The 17,174-nt window shown below is 41.7% G+C and overlaps 1 protein-coding gene across 5 annotated transcripts in view; it reads right to left on the minus strand.

The window, feature by feature from the left end:
* The window catches only part of FGD3 (FYVE, RhoGEF and PH domain containing 3), a 924,278-nt gene that overhangs the window by 105,004 nt on the left and 802,100 nt on the right, over positions 1-17,174 (minus strand). The gene's annotated exons all lie outside the window — the stretch shown is intronic.

A 17,174-nucleotide genomic window follows, 5' to 3' on the forward strand; every position in this document is an offset into this window, starting at 1 on the left:
TTCCTTTCCATTTTGCTGAGAATCTTCATCCTTGGATTGAGAAAAGGCTGCTTTAAAATGACCAGCTCCGCTATGCTGCTACAGCTCTCACATCTCTCACTTTCTTCTTTCTAACACTGGTAACAGTAGGTAAATGCAAAAAGAGAACCACTGATGTCAAGTTGTAAAAGTACAAGAAAGTTTTGTCCAAATTTAGGTAAACCAAAATTCCAGTGGATACAGTGGTTTATAAAAAAAGCCATCACTTCCTATGATAAGGCAATTAACTTGACCAAGTCAGCAGTAAAATCTTCGAAAAACTATGCTACCGTCTTGCTTTAAAAATGAAACTTATCAAATCCAGAACTACTCTTTGCAGCGCTTTGCCCTAATTAACCCTCATAGGAGTTGTTGGGGTGATCAGGAAAGGTCCCCACAATCAAAAGGGTTTTTTGTTGCGTGCACCATATTTGTGACTGGGGTGCAGCAAACTGGGTCCAGTGTTGCAATTTCATATCTATCCAGTATAGTTAAATGCGAATGGGATATGTTACTTAGTGTTACTTTTTGGTTAAACTGATACCTATTAGCTTTGTAGGCGCGTAGGAAGAAAAATGCCAGAACCGCCAAATGAAATATAAGCGTTATTCAGACATAATGTGCTACGGAGTGCCCAGAAGCAGGCAGTGACGCGTTTCTATAGTATGCATCCGAGAAAGGGGGCCTGTCCTGCAAGAATACACTGTAAAGGAAAGATGGTGTTAATTAAATGCTCTTACAATGTTTTCTGCACAGGTACCGAAAGCAGCTGCTATGATGTCTGTGACCCTGTCCAATGCTAGGACGGCTACCACTTCATCCCATATCGGTACTCAGACTGATGCTGTTTTGTGTCTGCCACCAAGTTGTCATAATTGGGTGGAACAGTGGGTAGATTGCGGATATGATGGAGGGACGAAGTGGGGTTGTTCAGTGGAGGCCTTTCCCCATATTGGGACTGGTATGGGAGATGGTTGTAGGGTTATTCTCCAAGAAGATGATTATTTATTAGTTAAAGTATTAACTAAAGGAAGGAATGTTGGGGTGGTCAGGAAATGTCCCCACAATCAATAGGGATTTTTGTTGCATGCATAGTATGTGTGACTGGGGGTGAGGCAAACATGGTGCAATGTTGCAATTTCATATGTATCCAGAATAGTCAAATATGAATGGGATATGTTACTTAGTGTTACCTTTTGGTTAAACTGATACATATTATCTTTGTAAGTACATAGAAAGACAAATGCTAATACTACCAAATGAACTATAAATGTGATTCAGACAGAATGTGCTATGGAGTGCCCAGAAGCAGGCAGTAAAGTGTTTTTGTAATGTGCATGCGAGAAAGGGGCCTGTCCTGCAAGAATCCACTGTAAAGGAAAGATGGTATTTATTAAACATGTATGCACACTGAGAAAACATATAAAGGGGATTTAAGAATCTACATGTAGCAAGCTTTTTATAAACCGATTAAAACACAGCAGTCAAGTGTTGACTTTGAGAAACTGGTCCTGCAAAGTTTCAAAGGCCAGAGGATAGGTGAATAAGTAGCTACGACCTTAGCGACCGTCAACTCAGCTGAAGGAGCCGGACATAGTTTTTATGGTCTGATAAGTATTGCAGAAAGTAGATGTAATCTCTTGAATGCAGGGGAGCTTGATAAAGGGTTTTCACTGTTTGTTTTGACCAGCAGTAAAACATGGGGTGAGTCAATGCTCGAGTCTAAAGTAATTGAGACCCAGGAGTTTCAATTGTATTCTCAAGAGGTTGCCATATGCAATGAAATGTCAGTTATTTAGATTAGAATATTCCAATGGAGGCAGGGAACCCAGGAGATGAGATAGTTAGTTATTGCTAGTTCAAAGAAGAACTGGTTTACCCAGAATTCTTCATATGACTTGAAGTATTTATGCGAATCATATGCAATTAAGAGTCTCGGTTAAAAGGGCTTAGGCAAGTTATTACTAGTAATGAATTACGTTTGCACAATAATGTCTGTCTGAGGATGTCATGACCTACCACATACGAATCCCAAAATGAGGTGTGTTTTAATGGCAGAGAGTAGGAATTGTATAAAGATGGGATTTTTTGAAGAAGGTGGGGGTGGATTGGGGGTGGGTAGTAATAAAGTATCTGGGAGTGTTTAAACTGTTGCAAAAATGTATCAATTTATGTGGTTCATTGAGACTTGGGTTAGTTTGGTTGCACAGCACCATCTAACTGCTCTCTGGACAATTGTAAAATAAACTTGCATTACGTAGAAAATGTGCACTCATACCTCAGGTGTTGGGTCCGCTTGGGTTGAGGTAATTAAGGTCCACCCCACAGAGTGCATCACTCTCTCTCTACTTTATGGAGGTAGATATGTAAACTAATAAAGCCCATCTCACGAGTGCTGTTCACACTTAGGTAGAAGTGATCTGTGACCATTCACTGGATGCCATAAAAATTGTTTGGATGACCAATCAACGTGTGTGGTTCTTGCATGGCTTCTAAATTCCACCTCAAACTCCAGGTGGGATTTGGAAGGCTTTCCTTACAAGTGACATGAATAGGAAAAAAAGACTATTTCTAGCTTGGGACAACCATGCCTTTTTTGTTTCTACAGTATGGGACTTCTAAAAATAAATACTATTTCTAGCACTTCTGCTTCAAGTGTGAACTGGAACCACAATAACTATTTTGAAAGATAGCTGGAACTCATTACAAGTTTGGTGGTAAGTCTAATAAATTACCACCAACCTTAACTGACACTCGTGGATTTACCATGGGAGTACAAGTAATGGGATGGTGGCGTTAATCCCAATTTTCTATTGAGAGTCTACGGTAATTATGGTCTGCTGATTTTGCTGAGAATATGGCCCTATATATTTTGTCCCATTACAGGGTACAATATGCACCAATCACCTGCATGGACCTAGCTATTCATGTTTTAGTGCACTACATACAATGACATCTTGTCCTTTCCCACAATATCCTGCTCCCCACATATCTTTGTGTCAAATCTCTGAATAAATACAGCAAACTCCCACCACTTGCTCAGTAAGGAACCAGTGACTTGCGAACCTGACGCTTATTTCTAAATTGTAAACAACATCACCTAGAAGCAGGAGATCAATTGGAGATTTACAACATATTTAGATTTTTATCAATCTGGGTTTGCCATGGGACAGCTAGTGCTGTCCTGGCATATAAATATAAATTCCCCCATGCACCCTATAATGGGAATTCTTGCCTTCTTGATCTCTGCTACACTCAACGTGGAGAATCATGGTTTCCATTATCCTGTGTGATCACTGTGCCACGATGACCCCAAGGGTGGTTCAAAAACAGCCTTTGTGGCAAATCTCATATCCAATTTGAAAACCTTTGAATGTGAGATTTGAGTCGCTCACTCTAGGCATTTGCTGGGGTTCCCCACTCTCTCCTCTCATATCATAATGTTATACTTTCTCTGTTTTCCATTATTAACAAGCATCTGCTATATTACCATTTTACAGCAATAACAGAAAGTTGTGTCCATTTGTCTCCATCTCTCAACACTGTATTTATCCCAGCTCCTGTCTCCAAAAACTTGCAAGCCACCTAGTCAACCTCTGCTTAATTAGGACAAAATGCACCTGTGCTAGTGGGAGGCCACTATTCTCTTTCCCCATCCCTTCACCTACATTCTTGTCACTCTCTAGGCACTCTTTCCACTGATCTCGTTAGAGATATTCAGAGTGTATTTGTTTTACTCCAGCCTGCAAACAATGGCTAAGTTATGGGTAGTTTCCAAAATCACCCTTATCAAACGTGACCCGTTACAAACTATTTTAAGATCTCTTCATAGTTGACTCCACTGCTTTTGGGTTTGATTCTTAATTAGCGCACATCTTTATTATGCAAATGATTTGCACGCAGGTCTCTGCCACAAGATGATTTCCCCCCTGCTCTTAAGTAGCTCACAGAGTCATGATCCAAGTTATCTGTATTTTTAATTAAACTTTGTACCAGTCTGAACTAGCCATTCCCGAGGACCCCAATTTACCTGTACACATTTTTCTAAACTCTTTTAATTGCGCAGGTGGGCTATTGAGCATGTAAGATGTCCAAATGTGAATTGCATTTCTGGTAAAATAGCATATGATGTCAGGCACACTTGGTTCTATGTCAAGCCAGAGGTGAGCATTATGCCTAACTACCTTTAATTCTACTCTTCCAGCATATTTAAATGTCCATATTTCTTTAATAACACATCTTTGAACATTTTTATTTGAACTTTAAAACAGAAAAACCTTCCAAAAACATCTCATCCATGAAACCATACTGTCTTTGGTAGTCCTATATCCATATCCTGTCACTGCGCTCCATGAACCACTTCAGGCCCAGGTGCTTCAATCTTCTTTTCTGCTCTTCTTAAGAGATAAGTGGCACATGTTGTTAGCTCCTGCAGTTAGGAGTTTCTTTTTATCAGACTGAATATATGTTTCTAAGCTGGCATTACATCACTTGAGTGTATATGACATGCTTTGTGGGAAGTCATGTTTGCTGCACAAGGATGCATATTGTAAATTCTTAAAGCTCACCATATTGCCATTGTTTTACATTTGAAAGGTTTCAGCATTGTTAATGCAAAGTCAGCGCTGGGGGCGGACCACATGTTAGCAAGAGCGCAGCAAGACCTGGGAGTATCTAACTCACATCGGGGCCCGTGGCTGCTCTCTAGAAGGCAATTCCTCGGTACAAACGCCCCAAGCCAAGGTCCCGGTTGAGAGAACCAGAGCATGCGTAGACACTGTCTGGGTGCCTTTTTCTAATTACTGAACTTAGTATGTGCTGAGAGCTGGACGCTTTCCTGGTACACGGGCGGCATTGCAGATCATATGCACAACGCTGCTAGAAGTACTGCAGCAACAACCTGCTAGTGAGAAGATCATTAAAGCAGCACATACTCGCTCGTGGATAACAGGTTCATGATGGAAAACATTTCAGCAGTCTGATACATCAACCACCTATGGGGCACCCAATCACGAATGCTAGTAAAGCTAACAAAGGACTATACGGAGCAATAGCCCAGGTCACAAACAACTGCGCACCACTACCGAAGGCCCAGAAAACAGTGCAATTAGCAGTCAACTGCGAACAGGCTGTACACATTAAGGAATTATTATACCCAACAATGTACCACCTCACCCCTCTCCCAGAGGACGTGCTATTCAGCCTGCTCAGTCCAGGCACACTAGTGAAGTTGACTCAGAGAATGGAGTAAGACGAAGGGAGTGTGGGAAGCCAGGACCAAGTGTATTCAGAGGAGGATTCAGAGCAGACACTCAGTTTTAAAAGAGTATTAGTATGACAAGGGGTGTGTCCACTCCAGGATAGGCTGGAGGCACTGGAGTACTTGACTGGGGATGGCCTCAAGAGCAAAGGCCTGGAATTTGATTCAACCACGTTCTCTGAACAGCCTACCAGTAAGGAAACATATAAGGGGAGAGAACAGCCCCGTAAGAGAAAATGCTCTTCGACTCCCGGGTCCTGACAAGGAGGGAAAAAGAAAGCCTCCTGAGGCTGTCGATGCATTTGAAAAGCTCAAAGGTGCCTTCATGAAGCGGTCGACTGTGCCGAGCCTCCAACCCTTTTCCCCAGGGGGGCAAAATACAGGAGATGATAACGCTGACGACTCCTCACCAGAGTCCATAATATCAGACTCAAAGTCCTCTCAGAATTCAAACAGTGGAAAAAGGAAATGCAAAGAGATGCATTTCAAAGAGTCCAGAAAGGAGTTGATTGGCATGTTTGATCTGGAGATTGATATGCTTCCAAATTTGGCGAATGCTTTCAAGCAACTCTTGGCTGCTGCAGACAGTAACAGGGTTTTGACTAGAATTCGTGGCTCTACCAGTAGAGTGAACCAAGGCACTTTGCGCAAACGCTAGAGGAGAGCAAACTCCTAGAGAAAGAGTTGCAAAAGGTAGCAAGCAAAGGTGCAATATAATGTGCCGACTATGCGGATACGACTTTCAAAAGCAACATGTTTCTAGAGCACAGGGGAGAGAAAGTAAGGCCGGTGATCAACCTGAAGGAGCACAATGGGTGGCTGTTTACAGGCAGTTTAAAATGGAGGGTGTGCACCTCCTCCGCAACATTCTCCAAAAGTGTGGTTGGATCTGAAAGACGCCTATCTGACGATTCTAATGGCCAGAAAACACTGCTAGTAACTTGGTATGTTAGTTTATCTAGACTATATTCTCATGCTAGTGAGCAAAGAGCAAGTACTTCTCAACGACACACAATGGGCATCCCGCTTGATTTTGTCCCTAGGATTCCTGATAAATCAGGAGGAATCAGAGCTAGTCCCCAGGGAGCACTTAGAATTCCTAGGGTTTATAGTAGACAAGACAAAGGCGACCCTAGAGCTACCAGCCCCCAAAATGAGAGCGATAAAGAAAGAATTGGGGGCAGCGCTGGCAAAGTCCCTAATATTGCTTCAAGCTCTGGCGAGGAGCGTCAGGCTACCAATAGCCTCCATCCAGGCCATCTTACCAGGCCCTCTGCATTACAGAGTCCTTAAGAGGCTGAAGATACACCATCTGCAAGAGGGTCTCGGGTATCATCAGTTAGTGCCCTTGGATCGGGAAGGGAGACTAGCGCTGGAATGGTGGCTCCAGAACATGTAAGCCCGGAACGGACAAGCTATCTTCAGAGACTTCCAAGAATTCGTCAGGCGCCACCAGAGCAGGCTGGGGAGCAAGGTGCAGCCATCTATAAACTGGGGGCATATGGTTGCAGGAGGAGCTGTCCCTCCACATCAATTGCTTAGAGCTGCTTGCAGGCTCTTTTGCAATAAAAGCTTTTACGAACGACAAAGCGTGTTGCATTCTGCTCAGGATGGAAAACATTTCAGCAGTCTGATACATCAACCACCTATGGGGCACCCAATCACAAAAGCTAGTAAAGCTAACAAAGGACTTCTGGCTTTACTGCCTCGACCAGAAGATTTCTGTGACAGCGGAGTATCTCCCAGGCATGCAGAACACATGTTTAGCTGGAGACTACATCCAGATGCACAGGGAGCAGATGCCTTCTTACAAACATGGGCGGGCGTGGTACATTACACCCCCCACTTCATGATGTTGACCAGAGTTCTGGCCAAGATCAGGAGGGGGAAGACAGAAGCCGTTATAGTGGCCCCAAACTGGAAGTCGCAAGCTTGGTTTCCAGTTTTGACGGAACATTCTTTGGATTTCCTGTGAGTGCTTTGCTTTCTCTCCCACCACCAAAAAAAAAACATATTTGTATTTATTAAGTTTATATAGCGCTTTACGCCAAAGCGCTTTACATTTCAACAAAAATACATAGGATAATAGAAGCAGAAAATTACAAGACATGAAACAAACCATCAAAAACAGTATACAGAACAATTTACTGCGGATAATGTAAGAGATATAGATCAGGGGAAGGAAAGAGGGATGAAGTAAGGGAGGTCGGGGTAGGGGAGGAAAATGCGATTACAGGGGGAGGGGAAGAAGGAATGGGGAAGAAGAGAAGTTGCAGGGAGGAAGGATGGAAAGAGGTATAAAAGGGGGGATAGGAGAAATTAAAGTGCGATGTCAGGACCGGGGGTGTAGAAGAAAAGATTTCAAGGAGGCACGGAAGGAGGAGTACGAGGAAATGGAGTGGATAGAGAGAGGGAGAGTGTTCCAGTGCAGATGGGCAAGGAGCTGAAAGGATCGGAAACGAGAAGAAGCCCAAGGAGAAGGTGGAACATTGAGTAGGAAGAGATCAGCAGACCGGAGGGAGTGAAAAGGAGTGTAGAAAGAAATGAGAGGAGAGGTAGGGGGGAGCAAGATCATGAAGAGCTTTAAAAATGAGGCAGAGGGAGTGAAAGGGGAGCTAGCCCAGAAAAGAAAGGGAAGAAGAGATGGAATCATGAGGGTCAAGAAGAGGGATTTCATGTTATGAAAGCCCTTCAGCGCTCACTCTGTGTCAATTGATATTCGGTCCTTCTATAAAAAGGACCAAAAGCAACCTTGTGAGGACAAAAATCAATTGCCGGTGATGTTACAAACTCCACGGGCATATTGCTTAAACGGTCCTCCCTTGAATAATGTGATATCGAAGCCTAGCGGTTTTGTACATCTTGTGCCTCTCAAAGATGATCACACTTTATCAGATCACATAGAAATAACTGACTCACCGCTCGATTCCGCCTGCCGAAGTGGCGAAATACAATCATCATTACCATCTGATTGTACTCCTCCACAATTACCACCAAGTGATAATCGGCCACAAACTTTAGTGCCAATCTGTACAATACAAGCCCAACAAAAACTATGAGCTGCCTAGAACGAGCTGTCTTTAGTGGATGTAATGGATGATGATGCCCTTGAATTTATGAACACTCAACAACACATCCCATAACTCGCAGGACATATTGTACATATGTTCTAATACAGGAGACTTAATACAGTTAGATGATGGCACGGATGATTATAAAGTTATAAATTCACCTCTGACTGAAGTCATCCCAAAGAATGAAATTACCAACTTGAACATTCATGACCTCTCAAAATCCCCAGCTATGTTTGATAAGTAACCCAATCCATCCGTGGCTAATTCGTCATCCTTCATAGCCCCAATGCCACAGCATTCTCAATTTAATGAATTGGCCTCTAATCGACATTTTATTATTCGTGATCAACTATCTCAACGTTTCTCCTTTCCAGAAGCCCAGCCCCTTAACAACACGCTAAGCACAATGAACACTGCTCTACTCTCTATTGCCAGGCTTTACGAATCATTGGACCAGAAAGTGTCCTGCCAAACTGAATTACTAACTAAACTATTGGAGGACAGCGTTCAAACTCAAGCCGCATATAAGACTCAAGAACTTCTAATAGCTCTAGTGATGAAATACATCGAAGAAACAACTACTGGGTCTTCAGATGGCAAAAGTATTGATCAAAAAGTTTCTATACAAAATGGCGAGGTAGGAAAAAAAGAAAAAAGCAGGGCTCCAATCTTGGCAGTTCCACCTCAGGTTCAGCGCAAGTTTCTCTAAACCAACTGAACTCAGGAGACAATTTGCTGGCATCCATTACATCAGATAAATTCCTAGCGCCTACGATGCCTCTATAAGAACTCAACATCAATCAAGTTCAAATTGCATCTTTAAAAAGGGATGCCCGAACATCTTTAAAGCAGCCCAAAAATCCTGATAAAGATCAACCCTCACTCATAAATAATCCCGTTGACATGTTCAATAAATCAAGAGGCCAGAGTGGTAACTCAAAGAAAAAAAATACAGGTCCAACTTCCAAATGCAAAATTGTAATTACCAAGACCTTGACAGCTGGCAAACAGAAATCCAAAACAAGACATTTCATCAAAATCCTACCTACCCTTTCAAAATCCAAAGCTAAAGAGTGGGTAGTCTGTAATGAAAACTTGGGGGAAAAAATCAATAGACACTCAGACAAATGGAGATGTTCCAGCAATGATTCTGAACCAATTAACCTATAAGCCTCTTGATGATCTTAAAGCCATGTCAAATTTGACCGAACCTAATGATTTAGGTCTGAACCAGGTGAACATTTTAGCCCAGGATCGAATGGCATCTTTACCACCAACAAATCCATAATTTTCCACTATTGAACAAATGAGTGATGTAATAAAAAGTACCATTGCTCAATATATTAATCAATCTCAAGATGAACTGAAAGACAACTATACCACTCACATGTTGCCCTCTCTATTTCCTTCATACAAACCCATCTTGATAGGATACATAATCAATGAATGGATGATTCAACCAGTAAAATCAACTCAAATAGCCCCTCTGGCAGTCACGAAACCGAATAACCTACAAAATAGGATCCCTACCGAATCTAGAGTTACACCTCTGTTGAATCAGAGTTATACTCACCATAAATTTGCTAATCATCATCGTTTAATATTAAAATGCTGCGAGCATCCTTATCCGAATCCGAAATTAGATCTAAACAGATTTGAGTACGTTTGATATTGACCTGGTGGAATTTACAGATGATGAGGATCTAACAGAGGCGAGATTGTATATTCGCTCAGGTGTGATCTTAAACACCTTATGGTTTGCAAGAGAACCACTTTATGAGATGGATATCATGTTAATGCAAGATCAGTCTCCAACCAGATGAGCAGAGTTCATTTACCAATGGCAAAGCCAAAAACATATGGAAACATGCGAATGACACGACAGAATTCAAACTTAGATTCCAGAGTCTCTCAAAATGAATTGATGGGAGTGAGTAACTCAAGACATTAACAATCCAAGCAGCACTATAATGTGAGACTATTGTCCTGGAACACATGAGGGCATAGGCATTTTATCAATACAAAGTCTAATGATCTATTCAACCATGACATCATTGTGTTCCAGGAAACCTGGCTCACCTTGGATCCCATCTGGGATACATTCAACATATCTGCAGTACCGGCCATAGTCGATCCAAGGGGTCGCCCAATGGCCGGGTTACTTATTGCGACCAAAAAGGTAAAAAAACTTTGATGTCAATCTGTATAAATCCCCTACTGAATATATTCAGGTAGTCAAAGTCGAGCAGTATCAGTAAACCTTTGCTATTGTCAACATAAACTGGGATAGATTCCATCTGGGCTCAGATATGTTTTTGATCATGTCCAAAACATCTTGGAGGACCTTTTTCTTGATCAGACCATTAATTACACCTTGATATTGGGGGACTTGAATCCGCATATGTTAGCTAAGTACAACAATCAAAACATGAACAATGAAATGAGATGGAGCAATCTAATGGCAGACAGAAATGATGTTATCCTAAATGGTTCCATCCAAGGTGACATTCCACCGCAAAGTACCTGGTGCAGAGGGTCAAAACAACCCACTATAGATTATATCTACAGTGATGCAAAACTTTTTGATATGGTAGAGTCATTGGTTATGAAGGTTATTAACCTAAGTGATCATAGTCAGTTGCATATCACATGGCCTTGGCGTCCTAACCTGTGTCCAAAAACTTAAATTACTATTCAGTGGCCACCATCGTGAATAATGCAGGTAATCGCATAAATTGGAATTCCAACAGGTTAGCAAGATTCCACAGAGCGATTATTGAGGCCCACCGAAATACAAATAACAGAGAGTAAGGGTGCTATATTTCCACAATGCAAATCTTCAAGCACAAAAGGATGTCTGATGGAGAGTGCAGTCATAAGTTTCGCCATGCATTTGACCCTACTGTAAGGAAAAAGAAAATACATTAAGACAAAATATAAGAAACCTAACAAATTAATCTCTAGCCATGCGATCCTCTCAAACAAAACATCATAAATCAGTTCACAAAAATTGGCTGCGTGGCAGGCGATCCATACAATACCAAAATGATGGTAATCAGATGTTAACCCAAATCTTGACCAAATCTGGGCACTATTGAATGAAGCCCTTCATAAGACCCAGGCCGCAGTCCAATTCAGCCCTATAACAGAGACTGTATGGCGTAACTACTATGACAAAGTCCATCAGACCCCTTTTACTCAGTTGCAAATAAACCTTGATGTCATAAATCTTAATCACAAATTTCTCTTCGGAAAAGGAGGAAGGATATCTTACATTGTATTTCAAAACTCAAGCCTGTGGTCCCGATGGCCTACATAATTACATGTTTAAACAGAATCTGCATGCCTGGGCCTCACTTTTGGATGATATTTATACACACATCGTGAGATCTGGTACTTCTCCATCATTCTGGAAGAAATCCATCATCCTGCCCATCTTTAAAACGGCCCTGTGTCCGACCCAAAATCTTATCGTCCTATAGCCTTGCTATACTGCCGTGGAAAACTTTTTGTACACCTTATTCTAGCTGAATGTAACAAATAACTGCTCCTAGATTACAGGACCCCTTTCAAACAGGTTTCATTCCAGGTTAATAACCTCTGACTGTCCATAGCAAATCTTGAAGTGGATATATACGAATTGCACACAGTAACCCGTATACAAGTCTGTTTGAACTGCTACGGTCTCTTATCTAATCCAAAAATAACCAATTGTGGACTCAAACAAGGTTGTCTACTGGCTTCAGAATTATTGAACTTCTTCATTGCTGACATTGATGTGCACTTTAAAGATCTCATTACTGATTTGCAGCGTTTACAAGGCTTCCCAATAAAATGGCTATTGTACGCGGATGACATGATCTTGCTCTCTAAAACCCTGTAAGTGTTGCGCTCGATGCTAAAAGCCCTAGACAAATATGCCCAGACTAACTGTATCTCAATCAACACAACTAAAAATCAAATAATTCAATTTGGATCTATTAAGCAACGATTGACCCATAATACTTGGCATCTCCAGTGTAGTAAAATACAAGTGGTATCTCAGTATACATATTTGGGAGTGATTATCAATAATCATCTAAATGATAAACCGTATGATGATGACAGTATAAAAACAAACTATTGACAGCCATCTCCCAAACCAAAATTATTGACATCAAATACTGTAAATTCTTGATTAGTCCTATAATTACCTATTACAAGCAAAAGGTAACTCCCATCTTGCTCTACGGAGCTGAACCAAAGTAGAAACCATATTCATATTGGACTAAGATCGAAAGTCAGTACTGGAAAAAAGTATTACATCTACCTATGTCAGAACCCATTTTCATACTTAGACAAGAACTAGGCCTGATCTCACTCAGTGCAATGTACAAATGGAAATGATGTGCATTATACTGGAAATGTGTTCTGAATGAAGTAAATAATGGGCTATTCTTGATATTGTCTACCTACTTACAAATATCTAATGATACATTTCCCAGTGTATGGAGATCTGAAGTATTGAAAATCTTGTACGATGCAGGTATATCGATCACTCTGTTAACAACTAATCCAGAGAAATTGAAAAAGAATTTGTGGGAACATGACTCGATAGGAACGAGGGAGCAATGTATGAAGCATAAAAACTTCAGCCAAAATCCGCTCGCCTTAACAAAATATGGGATAACAGCTGCATATTTGCTAAAATCACCAAGTCCCCAGCACCGTGCAGATTTCATGCGCTTCAGACTGAACTTGTGGTCCACCAAAGAAATCTTGTGCAGATAAAAATAGTGCCCATGTCAGAAATATTGTGTCGATATTGCCACCAAGAAACTGAAACTTGGAGGCATTTGTTAACATCTTGCCATGAATTAAGGGCTCGAATGATTTTATATTTTAAATGTTATTTTGAAGATCACAAATACATAACTCCGCAATATTTGTGGGATTGCTTGCTTCATGCAAATAGAAAATCTGTAATCTATGCAATTGTAAAGTATCTGCTCAGTTTAAATCTAAAGGATGCCATCCAAAAACAGGAAAAAGACTATGGAAAGGGAATTAGTGTGTTATAGATTATACTCACAATCTAGTTGGTAAAGATTTTACGAGCCAAATTATTAGATTGTATGTAATGCCCGCTGTTGATTTTTCTCTGTTTCCGTCTTTATGATATTTTATTGTCTTTGATTCTATGATATTTTATTGTCATACCAAATTGTTTTAATTTTCATTGCAAATATATATAATAAAATGCCCGATGTTTATTTGCCTGAAGCCGTCCTGTCCACTTCACCTGTTATCACCGCTAGAGGGAGCTGTTGCCTTATTCGTACAACAATATGACTTCTGGTTCACCTTCCAGGCAAACAAAATATGCATTTCAACAATAACATAAAATTTGATGCAGAAAAGGCCCAAGACAGGGATACCACTTTAACAGCATAATTCAGGTTGGATACACTAAGAAAATATATACATTTAAAAAAAACATATACAGAAATTCATTTGATTAAGCACTATTTCTTTAACAACATAAATTCGTTTTTTTCAATGTATTATGGCATTATTCATTGTAATATTTCTTGGTATGCATTATATTAATGATATTTTACATGAACGTTTTAAACTTGGACTTCAATTTATTTTACGATCTCATGTCTACTTCGAATCATAGTGCATGTGAATTGTATTACTATGGCATCCCTCAACATTATATATTTGAGTCCAAAACCTATTAGTGGAATTCAAGACAGTGAGTAACAGATACAATAATTGGCTGCATGTACTTTGTTGAACTTTCAACAGATTCTGTGAGGAGATTTTGTTTGCGAATACTACTCCCTCCACGTAAAAGGAGCAAGATCCTTTACACATTTTATTTTCTATTAACATAAATTATGCTAAAATACACCATATAATATATTTACACTATGAAATGTCTTCCTTTACACACGTTAGCCCGCATACACAGGCTTTTCCACTAGTCATACAATAAAGAATACCTCTGCTAGGATAAAACCATTAAGCTCTAGTACAGTGGTCTTTGCATCCTGTGGCTCGCTAGATGTTTTGGAATATGACCCGCTTGAGCCCTCATCATTTACTATGCTGACTAGGTCTGGTGGGAATTATAGTACAAACCATCTGGAGAGTCAAATATTGTAGACCCCTGCTCTAGTAGTAGGTGAATCCATTATACAAATGTTTGTTTTCAGGTATACATATTTAAATCTAGCATGATATGTATCATAATAAAATAATGACCAATGCAATTTTTTTGTCTTCTAAATACTTCTTGCATATATTAGAAAGTTCTATAATTGTTTAAAACATATATACATTCCACAGATTATTACATCTAATAAATGGTATCAGAGACCAAGAACTTCTCTGCTATATCTCAATGTCTGGTCTAATCCCAATCTCTTTGTGGTCTGTTCTCATCTGAGATGCAGCCCGCAGCAGGCTGTCTGCTCTTTCTCTGCATCCGATGCCTGCTGGCGATAGCATGCTTTGGGCTTCATCTCCTTCTTTGGTTATGGTCTATGGCAGTTAATAAGAAATGACCTTCAACTGGACTCTTGGCTTTCTCTCTTCCTTTCTGTCTTGTCCCATATGAGGGTCTGTGGCAGGCTTCCTTCTCTCTTTTCCTCTCAGTCTCTAGCCACAGCTAGTAGCTGAGATTACCTCATTTCCATCTCACTTGCAACTGGATGCCACTGACCATCTGGTCCCACCCAGCCCCAGAGGTGCAAACCGTCGGACACTCTGCATCATGGTTCTTTGACAAACCTAAAGGAATCTGAATGAGGTGAGACAATTGGAGTGTAGCTGGTGGTGTTCGTATTGGCAAGCCTTCCAGGATAATAATAGAGGTGCTATATGGAACTTTCATCAAGCTAAAACTCTTTACTATTGTAATGGACTATCTTTCTCACCAAATATGCAAAGAGAAATATTTAAAGTAGTAAAAGAAAAATCATCCTCTTTGGCTTTTACTGCTAAGCCTGTCCCACGACAAGAACTGACAAACTCTTTTTTTATAGAACAAATAAGACAATGGCCCTCATTAGGACCCTGGCGGAGTGGGTTTCCGCCAGCGCTAATCGCGGTGGACCCGTCCGCCGTACTACGAGTTCCCTTAGCGCCATGGAGGTTTTCTCCGCCTGGTTTTACCGGGCGGAGAAAACCATGGCGCTAAGGGACCTCGTTGTTAATTACGCCGCCGTACTTTACGGCGGCGTAATTAACTCCTTCCCCACTCCCATTATACCCTATGGGGCAAGAATGGGAATGGGGAAGGGTAAAATGGGGATTGGGGATTTACCGCTCCGCCAAGGTCGGCATGGGGTGGTAAATCCGCCAACCCCCATGGCGCTATCGGCGGCTTTCCGCCATGCTCCGCGGTGCATTTAGCACCGCGGATTCCGCCTGGGTCGTAATGAGGGCCAATGTATTACAATACTGCTAAATTCCCAGTCCACCAAGTAGATCCCATTCCCTCTTCTAAGCCCGTTCTCTCACTCCTCCAGAATGTCTCTCATCTTACTCTGCTCTTATGTCCCGGGAAGAAAATGAATCTCTGGAACAGGGATGGTACCTGGCCTTCCAGCAAAAAACTGAGCTTGTCCAGTAAATTTGCTGCCAGGCATGGGGCGTGGCCCCAGCATATGCACATGATATAGCCCAGCCCTATGCCACCTCACCTCAGTCCCTTTGCATGCCAGACGGTCTTAACAAGGTAATCAGCTATGTTACATAATGTCCAGGCAGGGAGATGGAGGTGGGTTGTATGGCGGAAAGGGGACTTAGGAAGGGAAGTATTATAGTCACTACGGTGAGTAACATTCCATTAATCCTTAGTCCGGTCCCCTTTCTTCCATCCTTGACGGGTGATTACAACGTTCCCCTGCTATAGGGAGGAGTACAAGAACCACCTAAGATGTGCACTGTCTGCCCAAACTCAGCATCTGCTCTCGAGCTAGTCCAACGAGTTCTGTTTGCAGAAAGCTAATGGTGGGGACCAAGAAGCTGCCCTGCTGATGATGTCCCATGAGGCAGGTCTCTGAAACGCCACCTCTGTGGCATTTTGCCCTCACCGTGTGTGCATGATTTCTAGCTGGCGCAGCTTTGCCCTGCGTCTTGTAAAACTACTGCATCACAGATACCATCCACCAGGCCATTGAGGCCTTTGATGCCTGTGTGTCTGGTGAGGTACCTCCATATGTAACCAGGAATGCATATGTCTTCCTGATGTCCTTTGTGCGGGATAAACAGAAATTAAGCACTCTGCTAAGATTCAGTAGGTGCAATGTCTTTTCCCCGTCCGACTGTGGATCTGGGGAAAAAAACAGGTAGGCATATTTCATGATTAAGGTGAAAGTTCGAAACCACCTTTGGAAGACATTTTGGATGAGTCCTTAAGACCACCTTGTCCTTGTGGAAGATTGTAAATACGTGCAGGCCAATAGGGCCTAAATCTCACTCAGGCGCTTGGCCGACGTGAGTCCCAGAAGGATGACTGTCTTGAACGCAGCCCACTTCAGGTCCGTGGATGACATGGGCTCGAATGGCTTACGAGTCAGGGCTGAAAATACAACATTGAGGTCCCAATGCCGGGTGCGGCCTGTGCACTGGTAGAAAAAGCCTCTCCAGCCCCTACACGTGACTTAACTACTGGGTTGGCTGCTGTGAACGCATGATCAGATGAGTTCTTGAAAATGCTGGTACATGTCGACCTGCATCACGGAATGTGCCATGTGCGCCACGAAAGACAACACATTGTTTAGTGGACAAACGATGGGGACGAGTTAACTGATGCCCATAGTGTGGAC

This window comes from Ambystoma mexicanum, chromosome 2p, assembly GCF_040938575.1.
Source record: "Ambystoma mexicanum isolate Mex_15411 chromosome 2p, UKY_AmexF1_1, whole genome shotgun sequence".
Taxonomy (NCBI): Eukaryota; Metazoa; Chordata; class Amphibia; order Caudata; family Ambystomatidae; genus Ambystoma; species Ambystoma mexicanum.